The sequence below is a fragment of the Cygnus olor genome, chromosome 3 (genome assembly GCF_009769625.2).
Source record: "Cygnus olor isolate bCygOlo1 chromosome 3, bCygOlo1.pri.v2, whole genome shotgun sequence".
Taxonomy (NCBI): Eukaryota; Metazoa; Chordata; class Aves; order Anseriformes; family Anatidae; genus Cygnus; species Cygnus olor.
The window spans coordinates 9879831-9901459 of record NC_049171.1 but is presented as its reverse complement, the minus strand read 5'-3'; the positions used below and the strand labels follow the sequence as shown (position 1 = coordinate 9901459).

At 37.8% G+C, this 21629-nt stretch overlaps 1 long non-coding RNA gene across 1 annotated transcript; it reads left to right on the top strand.

Moving 5' to 3' along the window:
* Positions 1-1430: 1430 nt before the first annotated feature.
* LOC121066939 lies at positions 1431-20963 on the top strand. The gene is made up of 3 exons (XR_005818030.1): positions 1431-1635; positions 10358-10448; positions 20891-20963. It is a non-coding gene; the product is annotated as an uncharacterized LOC121066939 (long non-coding RNA).
* Positions 20964-21629: the final 666 nt, after the last annotated feature.

The following is a 21629-nucleotide window of genomic DNA, read 5'->3' as shown; positions in this document are numbered from 1 at the left end:
AGTGAAGTCACAAAGAAGTCTGATCTCTCACTTCGTAGTACAGCGAGGCAATTTGCCCCGCTCTGCTCTGAATGGACTTTTAAAGGAATCGGTTCCTCAGTCCTGGATTTTACATGTGAATTTCTCTTCTTGAAGAAATTATTTCAGTGTTCCCACTTTAAAATGTTAATGAAAATAGCCAAAACTATGATGGTTAGATGTAAATTCCAAGGTTGCTGGCTTTTCCTCCCTGCAAGAAGAACATCATCAGGCTTTTACTCTGCACTTTGTGATCTGATTGCTAGCTGTGATGAGAGTAGATGACAGAAAGCAAGAGGAAGGGCTTTGCATGGTTGCTGCCAATATGATCTTGCCAGTGTTCTATTTATCAGTAACTGACTGCTAAATTGTTTGCGCTTATTTTCTTAAATTTATTTTAATAGCTGTGAAAATTTGTGGTTGTTGTCCTCACAAGAGAAATATAAGCCATGATTTTATGTGAGATTTAGTATATGTTTTTTACAGTGCAGGTGCTCAGTGACTTTTAATTTATTAAGTGAGACCATAAGACTGCTGATTAGCATAAATTTTCATAGTGTTTTCCCCAGGCGAATGGAATGCATGAACAACTCTTTCAATTTGCTTGAATTACAGAGGGGTGTAAATTATTCTCACCTGCATTTTATTCAAACTGGATTCCGTGATATGTTTACATTGCTCAAGATCAAGACATTGCTCATATACATCATTATCCTTAGTGTTAATAATAATTGCAATAGTTCAGTGTAGGATAGCAATTCATTAATTCGTTTTTGTTTGTTTGTTTGTTTTTGTATTTTACTTGTTGTTTGTAATATACTCCTTGGATACGTGTTTTTTGTGAATTAGCAAATATGTATCATACATATCATACATTAACTTTGTGGATTATAGATCCGTAGTTGATCTGGGTGTTTTAATGGGTAGTAAACATATAATAAAAGTAGAGGTTAATCAAAACAGTACATGTGCTAACAGATCAATATTCTAGTGGTGGGATGTGAGCTGCTGGAGCAGCTGTTTTGAGGGCAACGTGTTTTGCTTATTAGCCCATCATCTTAGTTGGTCTAGCCATTCTGTAGTCATCTGGGACATTAGACAATCATTTATTTCATTGCTGTAATTGATCTTTAAATATATATTTTCATCACATATTCTCACATAAGGAGAAAAATCTCCTTGATCCCTTAAGGGCATCCCTTCACCAATTCCTGAACTTACTTCTTAAGCCAAATTTCTGTGTATTGTGGAGGAATCAAATATTTATAGTCTGCAGTGTTGAAGCATTATTATTCAATCTGGAGAATGTATTTTCAGGAGATCATAAATTGCTCCCTATTACTGCATATATAATTTATAAGTTCAGTAGTAAAGTGGGACAGTATATATGAATACATACATACATATCAATAAGACACACCTGATGATTTATTATTTTCAGTAGCTTATTTGTGAATATGAAAAAATGTCTTTCTTGATATTCACCAAATGATATAAATGCCTTTACTCTCCAGCTCTTCATTTTTTCTGCTCACTGGTGCTTTGAATGCAGTGGAAAGGCATTTCTGGTCTCCATGGCTTCTCTTAAATGCACGCAGAGAAGGGAACATAATAGAGGTAATAGAGAGAAAGGTGATGCTCTAAGTGTAATTTACAGTCAAGATACAAGAATTCAGTAATTCTTTACAGTTAAAACATTAGTCTCCATGTTGTTGAAGCATAGTGTTTTTTGGAGAGAGTTTACCAAATGTCTAGTTACAATAAAGATAAGCAGGATCTGTCAAAGGACACTGATACAATTCTGTTTGCAGAAGTCCATCTGTCCACAGTGTTGCTAATATTTTAAATTACCTGTTTGATCAACATGGAGAAAAACAGTTTCTCTGCATCTTTAGATCCAGCTTCCTTGCCAATTTTGGTTTATATACAATCCTGCTGCTTTTTTTTTTTTTAATTATCTTTCTTATTCTGCGAAAACATGCTGCACTAGCTAAATGAAGAAATTTGACTGCATAGGGAAGGCGAACAGTAGATTGCAACATTTGGATCCCGATTAGATTTTCTGTGGAATTATTCGCTCTCTCAGGAATAAATATATTGAATCTCAGTATAAACATGATCTTAAAATTAAGATTTTAAAAATATGCATGGATCATATAAATATTTAGGTTGTTCATGGAAGTAAATTTCACACTGAACAGTTAAGCTATTGTTTGTATGCTCATTGTGTCTAAAGAGAATTTCTCAGAAGTACATAACATTCCTTGTGGTTTTCTTATTACAGAACAGTTTTTTTATTTCTTTTTTTTTCTTTTCTTATGTCTATATTTTCTTATTTCTTTTTTCTTATTTTATTTTATTTTATTTTTCTTATTTTCTTTTTTCTTAAACAGTTTTTTTTCCTATTACAGAACAGTTGAAAATGATGAGTTAGAGATGGTGTTCTAGAGACAGTGAAATGTTTCAAAAGTAGATGCCTTGTGAGTTTCCTAAACAACTGAGGCAAGAGATTGCAAATAAATAAAGTTCTTCTTTATTATTTAAGATTAAACTTTACAGGTAATTAGTGTAAGAAAAGGAAACATTAAGTACCAAAAGGCTCTTATTCCTCATCTCTATGGAGAAAAATGGCTGGCTCACTGAGTTCTTATGTGTGGGCATACGAGGACCCTGTGGTATGCATTTAAGTGAGTGTGCTCACATCATAAATGGCAGCAACAATATTTTAGTATGTATTCCTGTATTATGAGGCTAAAAAAACTAACTGCAAACATTTTGAAATGGAAGTTAATTGGAGATTGTATATTTTCTTACATAGTGTATATAATATTGTTCTCATGTGATTCTTATTTTCAGCGTGTAAAGTCAGCATCCAGCAAACACAAAACTTGGAGCATACAAATGGATTTACATGAAACAATGGTCCCAAAGCTTCTAAGCATGCATAGAATTGCTTATACAAACAGCCCCTTTGAAAACAGGGAGCTTAAAGTGGCTCACATGCATAAATATTTTGCTAGATTGGGCTTGAATAAAATAAGTACATTTAAGGGCCAGTTTAACTCAGGGATATGAAAAACAATGATTTTGAATCATGAAAGCTTGGGGTAGCGTTTTATAAGGTCAGATCTTCCTGAGTATTTTGGATGAATTCCCTGGTTAAGTTTTTACTGAGAAGTGAAACGGGACCATGAATATTCCTGGGCACTGGACCACCGTTTGCAAGACTAGTTAACAGATAACCTGTTCCCTGGCATTGTTTTGCCCTGTGAACACTTTGGTAAACAATCCTGGGCACAGTTCAGGGTATAACACCCACCAGAAGTCATTCTCAGTAAGCAGTATGGAGAAGACTGCACCAAACTTGTCCTTCCCCACCTCATATACTCATCCAATGCCAACCTAGCGGGCTTCATGCTCACTACCATCACAGGTTCTCATGACGCATAGACCATCAGTTTCAAGAAATGGAGAAATGGAGGGCTGCAAAACCATCTTTATATTTTTCTACATTTCTATATTTCAGGCACTTATACATGAAAGAAAAAAACAAAACAACCAAAAAAACCCACCACCGCACAATATAGCAATGATGTCTGATGGCCATAGAGGCGCCACCCAGGTCCAAAAATATCAGGGCCAAGAACTGGGAAGTGTAGGTGTGGACAGACTGTCATTTGGCCCGTTGTCTAATTAATGGCCCCTGGTGCTTACTTCATTCTTCTTTGACAAAGCCCAAGTACGAACGTTTTATGTAGCCAGATACCAGGAAGGCCTGGAGAAATGTTGGTGTTGAAATAAACAAGCCTAGAATATTTTTGCTGGCAAAAATCTATAGGCACAATGGCATTCAAACAGGTTTTAGAAGTTAGTTGGTAGTATCTCAAAGCACCACATAAATCTGCAGGAGATAGGTTCTTCTGGCCAGGGCCCTGGAGGCCATCTGCTGCGTACTTGTTTAGTAATGTAAATAACACAATAATTGCTATGACCTATATATTTAAGGCTGTTTTCATAGTTCGGTTTAAAATAGTTAATCCAAAGAAAGCACTATCAATGTCCAATCAAAATATAAAATACCCTTTACATGTCAACAGTTATATGATAGCAAATCCTGTCCAGGAACAGATGGTAGTGTCTTTGTTAATCTTGCCCCATAGATGAGTGGAAATTAATTTTCAGACAGAAAAAAAAAGTGCATATACATGGAGAGTAACACACAGAATTAGCTGGAACTGGGTAAATACTTGAAAAAAAAAGTTACTAGTAAAACTTCCTGAAGAGACATTTGGTTCTTGAAAGTACTCACTAGTGTAAAATGTATTTCTAGTTAGCTGTTAATGCAGCTGTGTGTACTGGAACAACTCTCACAGCAACTGCCTCATATTTAATAGCTAGAACTGTAATATGAAATAAAACATTGAATTTCACAGAAGTAAATTCCAGTTATAAATACATTTGAGAGCTAGTCAAGTAATTTATTTTTTTCCCCTTGCCTTCTTTTGTTGCTATCTAAAACTAACCATGAAAACTGTAAGTTAAAAATCACTTCTGATTTTGGCCAAGAGTCTTCACTGGAGATTTTCTGATCTTTCCGAGGGTGCAGATTTCAGCTCAGGTACGGAATGTACTCTGCGCAAGGTCACCTCTAGCCCTAACCATAGGCCTAAGCTCCATGAATCACTTTTATGTTTAGCCTTTGCAGAAGAGGGAATTTTAGTCTGACCTGTTGTTTATGATTACCTCTATGTGGACTCCCCAGAAGCAATCATAGACTCATATGCAGTGTGAGAAGGAGATGATGAAATCTAAACTATTAGAAAGTGATAAACTTTGCAAACACCTTTCTCCACTTTTCCTTCTTCTTGTCGGTGGGATCAGCCCTTGAGGGTTTCCCTTGAGGTCCATCTGCAGCAAAGACCTACTGTTAAAATTCTCTCTGCTCCAGCCATTTTAAAATATATTCAGTTATTCTCTTTTACAATAGCTTTTGCAGAAGCTTAGGTTAAATTCCTTAAAAAGCAATGTGTGTTGTATCTGTATCATTGGTAATAATGCAATATTCTTCATATTCTAAAACTCTATTTCATTGGTGAAATACAATCTAATACTGCAACCACTCCCTTTTAATTTTGTGGTGTCTTATAGTTTTCACTTAAAATTCGTTAGTATTACATGAAAGAAAATTTTAACATCATTTCAAGCCCTCCTTCTCACTGCTCTGCCACCATTGTATTGATGCGGTGCTTTATAGGTGACTTTGACTTTCTGTTTACATTGTTTAATTTTGGAAAGAGATGTAGTTCCAAAACAAACATCAAATTGGACATCACAAGAAAGAGAGGTCAACCTGTCTGCTCCTGAGTCTTGCACAGATGGTGGAATGTGTGGACAAGTATATGTAGATAGATACAATTTTCCTCTTAAAGTAAAGAATGGAGCAGACAAAACAAAATGTTTTTCACTTTCCATCTGCACTTTTAAACTACAGTTACAGGTTCACAGACTTGCAGTATGGATGGTGTTGGAAGGGACCCCTGAAGATTGTATAGACCAAGCCCCCTGCTCCAAACAGGGCCAGCTACAGCAGGTTGCTTAGGGTTTTGTGTCCAGTTGAGTTTTGAGTATTTCTGAAAATGGAGATTCCATCTCTCTCTTGTTCTGGGGAGCCCAGAACCTGACACACTATTCTTGGTGTGGCCTCATCAATGCTGAGTAGAGGGGAAGGATCACCTCCCTCAACCTGCTGTGGATGTTTCTCCTAACGCAGCCCAGGATAGCATTCACCTTTTTTGCTGCAAGGGCGCATTGCTGGCTCATGGTCAGCTTGTCCACCAAGATCCCCATGTCCTTCTCTGCAAAGCTTCTTTCCAGTTAATTGGTCCCAAGTCCTCACAGTTGTGTGGGGGTTACTCCTCCCCTGGTGCAGGACTTCATACTTCCCTTTGTGGAAGCGCACGAGTTTCTTGTCTGCTCATTTCTCCAGCACATTGAGGTCCCTCTGAATGGCAGCATGCCCATCTCCACTCCTCCCAGTTTTGTATTTTCTGCAAACTTGCACAGGGTGCACCCTGCCTCATCGTCCAGTTCATGAAAGCAGAAGTTAAGCAGTATCGGTCTCAGTATCGACCCATGGGCACACTACTAGTGACTCGCCTTCAACTGACTGTCATGGCCCTGATCACAGCCCTTCAAACCTAGCAGATCAGCCAGCTTTCAGTCCGCTTTACTATCTGTTCAGCTAGCCTGTACCTTATCAGTTTGCATGTGAAGATGCTATGGGAGAGTGTCAAAAGCCTTACGGAAGTCCTTTCCAAAAGGGAGTCTGTGGCAGGTACCTGCTCTGATGTCTCCTGTGTTGATCTCCCTTCAGATCCTTGTCTGTGTTTTGGCTCGACTGTTGATATTTTGCTCTGGTTTCTGGCAGTTTCCCGTTACACAGTGCAGCAGGTTTCCTTACAGTTTGCATAAAAAGTATCTAGGATGACTCATCCATTATTCTAAGATAAATTCGTCTGCCTTTTTCTTGCACCTGATGTTTCTGACTTCTCAGGGCATTTCTTTCACCTGTACAAAAATAAATTAAAAAAAAGGACGACCATTCTGGTTTATTTATATTTTCTGTTATTTAGAAATAGTGGACAAGCTTTTCGTGGATGTATCCCTCCAGAATACTGCATGTGCACAAATTTTTCAGAGATTCTCCATCTTTCTTTCTGTTACATTTTTCCTTTTTTACCTTGACAAAATTCTAAAAGATGGAGGCTTTCCTTCTGGCTTATAGACAGGCACATAGAATCATAGAAACACTGAATGGTTTGGGTTGGAAGGGACCTTAAAGGTCATACAGTTCCAACCGCCCTGCCATAGGCAGGGACACCTCCCACCAGACCAGGTTGCCCAAAGCCCCATCCAGCCTGGCCTTGAACACATCCAGGGATGGGGCATCCACAGCTTCTCTGGGCAACCTGTGCCACTGCCTCACCACCCTCATGGTAAAGAATTTCTTCCTTATATCTAATCTAAACCTACCCTCTTTTAGTTAAAAGCCATTCCTTCTTGTCCTATCACTCCACCCCCTGACAAGGAGTCCCTCCCCAGCTTTCCTGTAGCCCCCTTTAGGCACTGGCAGGCCACTGTAAGGTCTCCCTGGGGCCTTCTCTTCTCCAGGCTGAACAACCCCAACTCCCTCAGCCTGGCTTCATAGGAGAGGTGCTCCAGCCCTCTGATCATCCTCATGGCCTCCTCTGGACTCATTCTAATACTTCCACGTCCTTCTTGTGCTGGGGGCCCCAGAGCTGAACGCAGGGCTCCAGGTGGGGTCTCACAAGGGCAGAGTAGAGGGGAAGAATCACCTCCCTCACCCTGCTGGCCATGCTGCTTTTGATGCAGCCCAGGATATGGTTGGCTTTCTGGGCTGCAAGCGTATATTGCCAGTTCATGTCGAGCTTCTCATCAACCACCACCCCCAGGTCCTTCTCCTTAGGGCTGCTCTCAATCCATTCTCCACCCAGCCTGTGTTTGTGCTTGGGATTGCCCCAGCCCAGAACCACATCTCTCTCATTTCTACTAGTTTTATCACTCAGGCATTTAGTCAGGTGCTTTTACTGACTGCATTTCCCCATTTTAATATGGGGAAAGTGAGGAGAGGATGCCAGGGGGTCTTTGTTTGTTGCTATATGATATTTACCTACTTAAAAGGGAGGAAAAAACACACACACACACAGCAAAAAAAAACAAAAACAAACAAAAAAACAACCAACCAACCAAATATGTGAGTGCTATTCTGTGACTTGCTGGCATCTGACTGCAAGCAAACTCCTGTTAAGTTAGAAGGTATACAGAAACAATACAGAAAATTCATTTTCATTGACACTTTCTAATGTTCTAAGGAATTTTCCATTATAGTCTTGGGGAGCCTGTTTTTTGGGGTGGAGGGGGGTGCACTTCAGTTTCTCGTTCTGAGACAGCAAGTTTCTGAAGTAGCCTAGAGGTGAGGTGAGGCTGTTGCCACAGCAGTTCAGCTGTCAGCTTTTTTGCTGTTGTGGCTGTTAGGCTGTTCACTTTATTTTCAAAGTCATTGGCAGCCAGATCCAGCTGCCTAAACGTAGGCATCGCGTGCTATTTCAGATGTTATTGCACATCGAAGACATCCTTTCAAGGAGCTGGCACAGATGAGGCAGCACCTATGGGGCACTTGCTCCTTTCTGGCCCAGCAGCTGGTTTCTGGACACCTCAGGACAGTGTCAGCCTACCCTGGGGCATGTCACTTTGCGCTTTCACATGCGTTTATGCAATTGAATCCTATCCTGGCAGTCAGCCATCATGAAATGAAATCAAATGAAAAGCACCACCTTATCTATTGAAATAAATAAAGCCTCTAGCATTAACAGGATTTCTGAATTGGCCAGTATGTTCAACAAGTTACTATGGCTGAAAGAGAAGGCAAGACCTATACATATATATATGCATGCCTCCTCCTACCCTCTGACACCAGAATGTGATTGTACATGCAGAATGTGATTGCATATGCATCGGGTTGTTGTTCTTTTGGAAGACTATAGAAAGGCCTTTGATAAAATTATGTAAGTCATGGGAAAGAAATAAAAAGCACTACATTTTTAATTAGGAAAACATTTAATTCCATTTACAAGCTGGGAAGGAACACAGTAGGTTGTGTTTTGGACAACAAGAAGAATTTTCTTACATCTGATATATTTTTAGAAGTTCTTAATAGCCTGTGTTACAAGGGTGACATTCTTGCGCTGAATCTGAAAGTGTTAAGTAGCCTCAGCCCTTGTTTAGCCTGCAGTGGAGCTGGGGGCATTGTACTAATGTAAGTGCCAAACTTTCTCTGCTAATTCCTGGGCAGGAGCTCTGTAATCCTCTGGGAAGATGTTTTGACAGTCCGTTTCATTGCTGAAAGCTGTGCTGAAAGGAATTTCCTGCCTTAGATTTCAGAGGTCCGTTGGAATTGCTCGCTTTATTGGGTAGGCTGATTCCCCAGCAGGCAGGAGGGAGATGGCTACGGCAGGGCAAGGCTTGCTCCATGAAACTTGGCCTCACTGTGGCTTCCAAGAAAAAGAAAGGAAATTGGTCACTTCTTTCTTCAGGCTCAGAAGTCAGCAGCTTGAGATCTGATAGTCTCGCTCTGGATTTTTCAACCTTCTCCCCTTCCCTTCTATTTTTATTATGCTGTCTGTATAATTTAAATAGAACAAAGGTGAACAAAAATTTGCTATCAGCTTTTTGGAGGACATATTTCTCAAGACCTCACAAGCATCACACTGTCATTTGCCAAAAAATTAACATAAGATAAAATGAAATTCTGATATATGTCTGGAAGAAGTCCAAGTGAGTGCAATGTGTAAATAATCAGCAGGCTTTCAGCTTCTGCCCTTTAGTAAAGGTGTTTCCTTTGCTCAAAAAGATCTTTATTGTTTGAATATCTCATGCCATTCTTTTGATCACCAAATTCTCTGCTCCCCATAACTTCTTAATTTTTCAAGCAAAATAGAAAAAAGTGTGTTTTGCCAAGACATGCTGGTTTTAATCTTAGAATTTTATAGGACTTCATATTAATTAGGCTCACAGTATTCTGTGTTTATTTTAAATCTTATATTTATGAAAAATGGCAAAGAAAATTAGAGGTGACAAGAATCAACTCTTCTTTTGACAGACGAAATTCAAACCCAACTAAATAAAATCATTTAGGAATTTCTTTTTTTTTTTCTTTTTTTTTCCTTTTTTTTTTTTTTCTTTAAATTGAGGCAATGAGCAGACAACGAAGTCTTTCACAATTTCAACTGAGTAAATATAGCTACAGATTTATTTTAAGCAGATAACTCTATTACTGATGAATCTTTAATATGTTTATCTTCACAATAATTTCGCAAATGCTGGAATTGCTGCTGTTTCTACTTAGAATACAGGCACATTGGTTGCATTAAGTCTTGAAAGAACCCTAAAATCTAGAAGCACTCAGATTTTTATGTACAGGTAGGTTCCTGCCTGAGTTCTTAAAGATAAAGTTGAATTATTTATGAAAAACACAACTCTATGATATTTCTGGAAATAGAACAATGTCTCTGAATTCACTTTGTCATGAGTTAGTTAATTCTTCCACCCAAAGCACAACAATGCTGTGAATTAATTCTTTTATTTTAGCAGTGAATGGAATATCACAGAATAAAGCTTTTCCTGGTTTGGGGGACATATTATTGCCAATGTGAGGAGGAAAACTTCTCCTCCCAACCAACCACTGTCTCTGGTTCGCAAGCTGAGTCTTGCTTGACTACAATTAAACTCTGATCTCTTGTCCTATCTGATCTCCTGGCAGATGATGAGCCCTAGCAAATTAGCCAACTGCAATCTCTTCTTGTTCAGTTAACGCGCCTGTACAGCCAGATACCAGCCACGGGAGCAAAGGGGTATGATTTATACAGGGCTTTGTTGTAGCTTGCAGGTACTGTGTATTAACAGGTTTTGAGTCAACACTGCGAGCCTCTGTTTGCTTATGTTAAAATGCTTGCTTTAGATGCTGAGAACAGAGATTAGCAAAATAAGAGGTTTCAGATGGTTTGGGGGAGTCTTCTGTTTCTGAGGTTGCCTTTTCCTTCACTTCTTTTTAGAAGAACTTAATTAAGCTTTAATATTCTGGATACATTTTTTAAAGTGTAGTCTATGTTTATATTATTTGTCTAATAGTATTTGTATGAAGTGGCCGCCACCTGCATTTAATTTATCCCGTGACATGTCTTTCCTGCCTTGATCTAAAATTCTTCAGAACACAGAAGAAATTACTATTTTCTGCTTGGACTTTCCTGGCTAGCTCCAGTTTGATTGTTGTGGGCCTCTGAGAGCCTAAACAGATAGCATACACTCAGCACACGGGTTTTTAACTAATTGCTAACGTTCCTAGGGCACTTTGAAGAGAAAAAGTACGGTACATGTGTTAATTATTATTAAGAACCTAGCTTTGAACATCATGTTCTGATATGAGAAATGTTAGTGAGTCCTCACCAAATCATAGCATTATAAATGTATTTCATTAAGAGATCATTAAGACATTAAAAGACATCATTATTAATCTATACATGATCTAAGCTTGGCAAACCTTTGTAATCCAGACTCATTATATTAGCGTGAGTGCCTTTCCGGCCAAAAAAGTGCTGAGATTTTGCATGGTAGCGTTTCAATTTATCAACAATATTACAGATGAAATAAAAACTCTGATTTTTGGAAAATCTCCCTTTCTAGTCCCATTACTTTTTCCTGGGCTTGATATAGTGCAGTTGTTGTTTCTGGCATTAATGCCTTTCAGGTTCAGCATCGCACACATTATTTGAGTTGAGTAGTCTTATACATGAAGTGCAAAAGATCTTCAGCAGGCTCTATCCAGGGGTTGCTTGGATATGCATCAGTTGATTTTGTGGGAGAAAAAAAAATCCCTCTGGTAAATAAGAGTTATACGTGTTCTTTGATAATGTGTTTTAGAGAAACTGTTAATTTTTCTAAATTACTAATTGTGACATGTAACACAATGGTTAGACTGTTGAAAATCACCGTGATGAACTTTCGAAATGAAAAATCCTCAGAGAAATCTACAAGAAAAATCCCCCCAAAACAGTAGGCTGCCTTCTCAGTTCTCTGCAAGCTTTTATTTGTCATTTATAAGTGCTCAGTCATTTCTTAATCTCAGTTAGAGCTTTTCTGCTTTGAAAACTGAAAATGTGGCCAGCCGCTGACATGTGGAGAAGAATCCCAATTTTCTTCTTATTCTGAATTACTGTAAAACACATTAAATTAAAGGAATTCTTTTCTTAAAATATGAAAGCAATTTTGCAAAACAAATTCGGATTCTTCCAAATGCGACCACAAAATTTCTGGGGTAATTTAATGGGTTGTAAGAAAGCATTATTAAATTAAAAAAAAATGTGAAATCAGTATAAGAGAAAATATGTCAGTTTAATATAAAGACTAGGATGCACAAAAACCTTTTCCGTGTAATTGCACCGTATAGTAATGGTTCTGTGCAGTCATCATCATGTCAATGTTCTTGCTTATGAATTCAAAGTATTTCACTAAAATCGTCTGTTCTAGTCAGTGCATTTACTTTGTTGTAAAATTCATTTTATTCAGAAGAGTGCCGAAGATTTTTTGGAGTCCTGCACTTGCAGACTCTCAGTTGCTAGGTCATTTGATGTCATCACTTAATACACTGAAGGACCAAAATGCATAGATAAGCGGAGCTGGATTTTGCAAAGCTTCTAATTGTCTAGTTGTAGATATCTAGCAAAAATCTAGTGTTATTGACACTGACTTCCTTCAAGATTTTTGTAATAAGATAGTGGTTAATTTGCTGGCTCAGAAAATTCTTTCTTTCCAGTTATGGAAATGAATGCTTAGCATTAGATGAGCTGCCAAGTCAGCACTCCTGATGGGATTCAGATGCAGATTCAGGTGCTGGCATCTAGATTTAGATACCTACAGTATGAGTATCTACATGATCTAAGTAAGTAAACAAAATTAAGAAGTTTGATCATTTGTCCACGCTTTAGCGTCTGCTGCCACTTGAGACACCTTTGGGCATTGGAGGTACCTCACACAGGTGTGACACGGGTCTGTGGGAGCTCCTTGGCTTCCTGGGAAGATTCCAGCAGATCTCCACTGGCTATAATAGGAACTTAAACATCTAGCTTGCTTTACATGGTAGACACGTAAGCTGTCTGCATCTGAATCCTGTTATGTGGGCTCTGCTCAGTGGCCAACATGTTGTACGTATTGGTATTTGAAGTGCTGTAGGATGTTAGAGACATCTACATTAGGCTGGCTGGTGAGACAGAGAAATCCTACTTCACCTAAAACCACAGCAGCTTCTGTATGTCCAGTTGAATCCAGCCCCTTCTATTTATAATAAAGATGCATTTTGTTCTCATCAAAGCACTCCCAGTTTCCAGATAAAGGCACAAAGCCTTTCTGCAAAACCTGAGCAGAGCGTGGAAGGTTGCTTCTAAGTGAGTGATGAACAGCTTTGCATACAGACAAAACATTTGTGGTCCTCAGGGTAGCATGCCATGAGGACTGAGGCAGCTCCACTGGCAGCTGTGGGATTTCACTGTTTCTACAGTACGATAACATCCATCAGCCACAGAATTTGGTATCTGTGCTGAAGTTTTGCAATATAAAAAAATATCCACTAGAGGCTCTAGTGGTACCAACCAAGAGAGTTTTGAGTCCTATTTGCAAAGGTGACAGAGCACTCTAAGTTAAGGGTTTTGTCTTTGTTACACAGTGCGGTGTTAGAGATTCTTGAGCTGTTTCCAAATAAGCTGGCAGCCTGTACAGCACTGCACTTTTGAAAAATGATACCCTTGGTCTTGTGACTCTAGCCAGACACATTTTGACAAATATTTTTGAGTAAGAAAAAGTTAACAACTAAAAAAGATAAATATGTACTGTAAAATGTTATGCTAGAACTTTAGTGATACCTACCAAACAAATACTGGGAAATTGATTAGTATTTTTATTTTGTTTTCTTGTTTGTGAATGATCTTAAGCACATGATGCAAATATGATCAAAATCATACCCTTTTTATTATTAAGAACTATTTTATGATCCAATGTTAAGGTGCTCTACCAAAAATGGGAAGCACATAAGAAGACTTGCTCAGTCTAAGTAAGTTGAATACTCAAGACCAGTTATGACTGCACTTTCTGGTTGCCACAGACTGACTGTTTGACCCATTTATTCCAATCAGATCAATTGAGTCACAGTTCAGTGTTACAGAGCACACTCTCAGGTTGAGCATCAGATAGGAGACTAATATACTGCAGATTACATTAATCTTTCTTGTTATCTCTTCCTCTCTGCCTGTTCTTTCACATTTTTTGTGGTTTTGAGTCTGTGTTTGTTTTCACTGTTCCATAACAAAGATTATCTTTACAGGACAAAAACTATAATTACATATACATATATTTCTTATATTATTTACTTATGACTGATCCTTGAACTTTTAGTTTCTTTGCTGTGGCATATATAAAGAATATATATATATATATATATAAAGAAAGTAAAGAATAATTTTTAAAAACTCACCAGATTTATAAGCATTTATCACCCAGAACAAAGCTCAAGAGCACTTAGCTATGATATTAAACATCTAGTCACGGTTGAATGCAGACTTCCTTAGTCAGCACTCAGATTTTAATATCTTAAGACCCCATGCAACCAGTGGAGTACTGACCATTTCTTTTGCACAAAGTTGCAGTTATTTGCCTAACGAACAGGATAGTTGAAGGCGCTGGAATGTTATTTCATAGTCTAAGAAAGTATGTTAACCACCAAGCTCTCTGGAAGCTTAAGCGAGAAGGAAGAAGTAAGATGGTCCACACCTTACCTCTGCTGGTGAAGCTAAAACATTGTGCACCTATGAATGAGAAAGTTACAGTGGCAGGGAGGAAAGGAGGCAGAGAAAGCTTGACTTTGCAGTTCACTCAGTATTTGCTGCTAAGGAGTACAGAAACTGGTTTTATATTATCCGGAGACTGTCTAATATAAAACATAGTCCCAGGGGCAGCGGCTAACACCCCAGCAGGACACTCTTTTCTCATTGCTTTTGGGCTTCCTGTCAACCTCTTTTGCAAAAGCTGCTTTAATTTATAAGCTGACTAAATGTTCTATTGCTGCAGCTTTGGGCAGACAGTTTTCCACATCCTAGTTGAGTGCTTCAACATCAGTAATGAAGAGTCAGAATCACCAGCTCAGTGCCTAAGTTGGCAGAGACCTCTGGGGATTGCCTTGTCCAGAGGCTCTGCTCAAAGTACGGTCAGTTAGGTTCAGTTGCACAGGGTTTGTGTCCAGCTGCATTTTGAATACTTCCAAGGATGGAGACTCCATAAGTTTTCTGGGCAGTCTGTTCTCATGTTTGACCACCCTTTTTTTTTTTTTTTAATAGAATGTCTTGTATTTCAATTTCTTGCCTAATGCTTCTTATCTTGTGAGATGAGAGTGACACTGAGAAGAGTCTGGATCCATCTTTTTTACTCTGTTTTTTTACTCCCTTCTTTTACCCCCTTATTAACTTTTTGAGCTAATAAATATAGTAAGCTTTTAGTACTGTAAACAGTACAGCACACTGTTAGATACTGAATTTAATAAGTTATTTGTAACTCTGTTTAAAGACAAATATCATTTCAAAATGGCACAGCCAAAATCTTGAGAAAAATCTTATAAAGATGTCATACCTTGTCCAAAAAGTGAGTAGAAAAAGATGAAGAAACCTAGAGTGGACAATGCCACTGAGGATACCGTAGTACTGATAGAATCCATCTATGTGTTCTAATGTCGTGTCATGCAACTAAGCTGTACTATTTAATGGCTTGTTAAGAGCAGTGATATTTGTCAGATTTACATGGTCAAAGTCATATTATGTTTTGTATCTACAAACCACCATTCTCAGTTCCTTCTGAAGACAAAGTAAAGCCTGAGGATCTAGAAAAACGATTTACTGAATTTCCACTTGGTTAAATAGACTCTTTGATGCGAAAAACATTAAAGAGTACAGAAGAAATCTATGGAAGAATTTTCCAATAGATATGGAATAAACATTTGGAAGAAATTTCCAATAAAATCTGATGACACAAAACTGAAAAGTGTTGATAGGGCAGGGGGAATCGGAAGTCATGCAAGAAAGAAAATGCTTAACTTGCTTGAAACACTATGCAGCTCTAGTCATGTTTTTAACTAAAATGAGCACAATCTGACAAAAAGATGAGACAGTGATCAGTTATAGGAACATCTAAAAAGATTGTTTAGAAAAAAGCATGTTTTCTATCTTTAGCTGTATCATGAGAGTGAACTGCAAGGAGAGAAGAAAGCTAATTAAAATAAAGGACAACTGGATTTAAACAAGTCATGACTAAATTCAGGTTACGCATTAGAAAGAGACTCATGGCTTTTGCAAGAGTCAGAAATACAGAGCAGCCTTCAAGGCTGCAGATAGTTGGGGCAAATAAACTTGCTCCTTCTGTTATGGATTTTGAAAAGTTTATGGAAGTAATTTATGATATGCAGCTTGTGTCAACAAGTAGCTGGATGGGGCTGTGCAGGTTGTTCTTCTAGACCTGAAGTCTCAAAAGGTGTAAACTCATGGCATACGACACAAAAATGGTCTTCAATATTATTCAGTAATAAATGGCAATTTAATTTCTAGAGGATAAGTTATGAATAATAAATAGCAATCCTGAATTCAGAGAAATAGTCAGAAGAGTCTTGCAAAATTAGGAAAAACTTAATTGATATCATCCCTTGAATGTCTAGTATCACTCAAGACCCTACAGACAAATTTTGACAGAGACTAAGGATGTAAAGGTAACTGTGATTAATATGGTCCCCAATTTAATTGCATAATTGCATTTAAAACTAAAAGTAGAAAAATCCATTTAAAAACTGAAATAAAGCTATTATTATACAGTATATAAAGCTTTTTTTTTTTTTTTTTTTTTTTAATGTGACATTGCTATTTCTCATCCTCTCATGGTGTCATCTGAAAGCATAATAACCATATTCTGTCTTCTTTTATCTAGGTCATTAATGAAAGTATAAAATGTGGTGCTACCCATGTGCTTAAAATTAATTGGGCACATAAATGATTGCAGGACGGATTCCTTTGTGGTGCATCAGTCTCAGAGGTTTTGGCAATTCTATGCTTTTTAAAGCAATTCAAGCACTTTTTTTTTTTTTTTTTTTTTTTTTTTTTTTTTTAATAAAGCCATAACTTGCAAAACAGGCTTTTTAAACATTTCTGATATTCCCTTGTTCTGACCCATTTGAAAGACTGTATAAATCTTATCTGCAAAGTTTGGAATTTCCCATTAATAATAATGAAGAAAGAGAAAAGAACAATAAATTGTTCAAGAAGAGCCTGGAATTTTTCACTGCGAGTTATCCAATAGAGTAGAGAACTGAACAAAGATATAAACATCAAACAAATGAAATTTTGATTGTCATTTATGAGGAGAAAACATCTGTAATGGATATAACGAGCAATCTTGAATCTTAATATTCAGACTTTAATAAGTAAACAGATATTTCACCATCTTGTAAAACAATAGTATTATGAGCTCAATCTGGTTAGAACTACTCTGGTGCTTAAAGACAGGCTTAAGTGTTTTTCTGGATCAGGCCAGAATGGTCAGCACTCTGCCAGATTAATTCTTGGAAGAGTTTGCAAAAAAAAAATAGTGAGAAAACTTCTTGTGGATAGCAAGAAATCCAAAACAGTGACCAAACTTAATCTGTATTAATGATAGGGCAAGCCGAGTTCTTGAAGAGAATGATTTGAGGTACAAGCATCAAAGAAAAGATTTTTGTCCTGTTTGCTGTTGTTGTTTTTGTTTTTAATGACAAAATATTTGTCCTCTGTGGCACCTGAATGGATTCCAAACCAAAGGAAGATTCCAAAACTTTTTTGCATAAAATGCCACTCCCAGTCTTGAAAACCCACTTCCACTTGCACAAGTGGCCAAGTGAGCTCACTTGTGGTTGGATATCTGGGAAATACTACCATAAAGAAAATCACCACTTTCTCTCCTAAAACAGTGCGAAAAGCGGTGAGATTCACAGAAATATCACTAGGTATATGGAACCTGCTCAAAACTGAAAGAACACTGAAACAACTTGCCTGACTTTCTATCTTGGTAATTTATCTTTATAAGAAGGAAGAATTTTCATGTATTTTTCATATTGCAACATTCTCAAGAAAATGCTTAACAGGCTCCTTCTAATTGCCATCTTTGCGTGACATCCTCCTTCCCTTCTTCCCACAGAACAGGAATAATTGCCAGTTCTGTGTTACTACACGATGATGATATCCTTCACACATCAGCTACCAGTTATCATTGAATTAGTCTTTGTTCTTTATTTATTATCCAGCCACTCAGACAAATACTAACTTCTCTTGGGTTTGGCTCTACTGGGTCTGGCTGGGATGGAGTGAACTTCCTCCACAGCAGCCCTTTGTGCCTTGGATTTGTGGCTGAAACAGTGTTGATAATGCAACAGTAGTTTGATGTTGCTGACCAGTGCTTGCCCAGCTCAAGGCTTTCTTCCTCTCCACACCTCCCCCAGGAAGTAAGCTGGGGCAGGCAGGAGGCTGTGGGGGACACAGCCAGGAGATCTGACCTAAGGGGTGTCCCATGCCACCTGACATCATGCTCAGCAGTAAAAAGCTCGGAGAAAGAAATAGGAAAGGAGGACATTTGGAGTTAAGGTGTTTGTCTTCCCAAGTAATTATTACACATATGCTGAAGCCCTGCTTCCTAGGTAGTGGTTGGACATCTGCCCACCAATGGGAAATAGTGAATTCCTTATTTTGCTTTGCCTGTGGGTGCAGCTTTTGCTTTCCCTATTAAACTGTCATTATCTCAGTCCACAAGTCTTCTCGCCTTCCTTTTACTTTTTCTCCATCCCATGGGAGATGTGAGTGAGCAAGTGGGTGGGTGTGTGGCTGCTGGCCAGGGTCAACCCACTACACTGGATAATTAAGTACTCAAATTAAGTAGGAACCCTTCATTGTATAATCTTGGAAATTTATCAATTAGATTGATCCTAAAAATATAATTCACCATACAGTGCATAAAATCCTAAATTTCTTGGTTCATTTTATCGTAGCTTTGTTCTGTAATGTTTAAATTTCTTGCATGTTTCCAACTCTGTAGGAGAAGGTTATGTTGGCAAAATCACAGCAATTTTACAAGCTCCAGTCTCAGTCACGTATTTCATGTTTTCAGAGTTCTTTCACTACCTACAGTACATCTGAAGACCCTGTCAGTTTGTATCCAATTTTACACATGTTTTTGCACTCTCTGGGTAGACTTGGGCCTATTTTACAAGAAGAATTAGATGATCTTGCCTTTGAAGTCTGGTAGCACTGCTACAGAAATCAGTTATTAAAAGAAAGGAGGCAGAGTGCCTGCCATAATGGGGTTTCAGTCCACACATAGATCTCTTTGACATTACCAGAAAGTAAATAATCCTGATAATGTGAACAATTGGCTCAGGGCAGTCTTTAAAGCTGATCTAGACTGGCCAAAGCAGAGATGGTAAACTCAGTGAATTGCACGTATGCTGTATTGCCCTGCATTTACTCAGCTCTGAATATTGCAGTGATTACTTGTGAGGTCAAGGAATATCAAGGCACATAGGTAGATAAGTTTCTGTTACTTAATTAGTGTAACCTATATGAGCTTGAAGAAAATATCCACTGAGAAGCCAAAAATAATAGAAAAGTCTATAATTCCATGACTTCCTTGATTTTGGTGGTTACCAGAAAAAAAAAAAAATAGTAATTTGTTGCACAGTATTGTATAAGGCACTGAAATTATTAGCTTGTTTAAATACAGAAATAGACTACTCTAGCTGTGACATTTCAGTTGCTGCAGGCAACCACTGGTAATCAAGAAAACAATGACAATAAATCTTCATGAACAAAGACATAATTCTGACACCAAAGGACTCAATAATTTATGAATGTTAAATAATTTAAATATTTTAAATATGGTGAGACTTAAGTTTAAGAGTAGCATAAGCAAATCTTCTTTTTGGCAACCAGCTCTGGATCAAACACAACCCTTACTATTTATTCTTTGAACTAGAATTTTGTGATGCAACTAAACAAAACAGAGTGCCTTGTCATATTATGAGCTGCCAGCCTTCTTATCATAGTTTGACATATGTATGGAGCTTGTTAGATGAATGGTTCAAAAGTTCTGGAACTTTTATCTTACTTTTTCTAGTATTATTGGCAGTATACCCCACTGAAACTTCCATGAGAGTTCATTTCCATCATTCTGTAATAAAAATAATGTGCCTTTTAATGATGGTTGACATTTTAGGTTTGAATAACCAAAGAATTAGTGCAGGGTCCCAGCTAAAAAGGGGCTGCAGACCCTGAAGACCAGCTGCACTTACTTGACCAAAACTACTGACATTGATCCTCCTTCATTTGAGGGTTAGAATTGAGCTTTAAATTCATAAACATATTTCAGATTCATAGCTGTGGTAGTTTTATCCAGCTGGGCAGCCAAGGTCCACCATAACCCCTCCCACTCCTCCTCCTCAAAGAGAAAGGGGGAGAAAATATGACGAAGGGCTCACAGGTTGAGATAAGGACAGGGAGATCACTCAACAATTATTGTCACAGGCAAAACAGATTCAGCATAGGGAGATTAAAGAAATTTATTACCTATTACGAACAAGCTAGAGAAGTGAAAAACAAAGAAAAACTAAACTTCTTCCATTACTGTTACATTTGTCCAGTGCCTTCTGGATTTGGCTTCTTCAGCAAAAATATGACTTTCCATTGCAGCAGCAAGTGGGTGGGTTGCTTTGGATTACCTTTTGAATGCTGACACAATCTATTTGGTGTTCCTCATTATATGCTTGTTAACAACCATAATGGACATAATCATAGTATGTTTGTATTCTAAGGGACCTGTAATATACAAGACTAACGTTAAAGAAACAAGACTGTGTGGCTGTTCAGTTTAGTTACTACACCTCTAGGTAGTTCATCTATAGAAATTCAGCAAAATGTAACACTGGAAAATATGGCATACTGCTTATTATGCAAAGCTTTAGTGCTTTTCTAAACAAGAAAAAAGTTATTTTAATAATTTCACTTTCTAACTCCACAAGTATTGATAGTATCTCTTTACCTTCTTCTCATCAAGTAATCTGTGAGTATTCATAAGCATCTTGAAACCTAAGACCCACTAACTACGGTGTGCATCTTTGCAGAGGAATATAATCTCGTTATGCATAAATCAGTAGTACCTTAAGACTTTTTTTTTTTTTTTTTCTTTTTCACAGCTGTGAGAGGAGATTTGGAGCCCAAGTATAGGAGTAGAGAAGCTCTCAGCTGTTTGTAGCATGTCTAGAAGCAGCCAAGCTCAGAAACAAACATTTCTGAGCAGGAACAAGTAGTAATGACTGTTTGCTACAGATTATGCTTTTTACTTTTCAGGTATCTATAACATATTACTTCTTACCTTGTTAAACTGTACTTTGTGAAAATTCTGCTCTGAGTCATTGATTTAGCCTAATATACTTAACATCCTTCTCAAGTTCTGCAGCTTCCTTGAAGGAGAAAGAGTATTTACCTGCCTCAGAAAAAAGGTTATGAAGCAGATCTTCATGGCCACTGTGTGTTTATTAAAATATCTATCTTTTGACATAGAAGTTACAGAGTTATCTGAAATGGCAAAATACAAAAATATTTAAGGAAGCCATAGATCCTTCCAACTGATTGCTGGGGCATCCTGACCGCAAATCTGGAACTGCAAGAAACAAGTCATAAACCTCTGAACCTTGGAATTAAGAAATCTGGCACAAAAAGGCAGAGCCTATCACCCACAGTTAAAAGTTGTGCCTTTTTCACATTGTATATGCAGAAGCAAAACACTTTTTGTTGAATAAACAGTGCTTACCTCAAGCAAAAACAACTGATGCTATTGGAAAAGTGTGAAGGACAATGAGGAATAAAATGGAGAAAACTGGATAAAAATGTGGAAAAGAATTACATGAGAAACAACCAGATTCTTTGACCAGC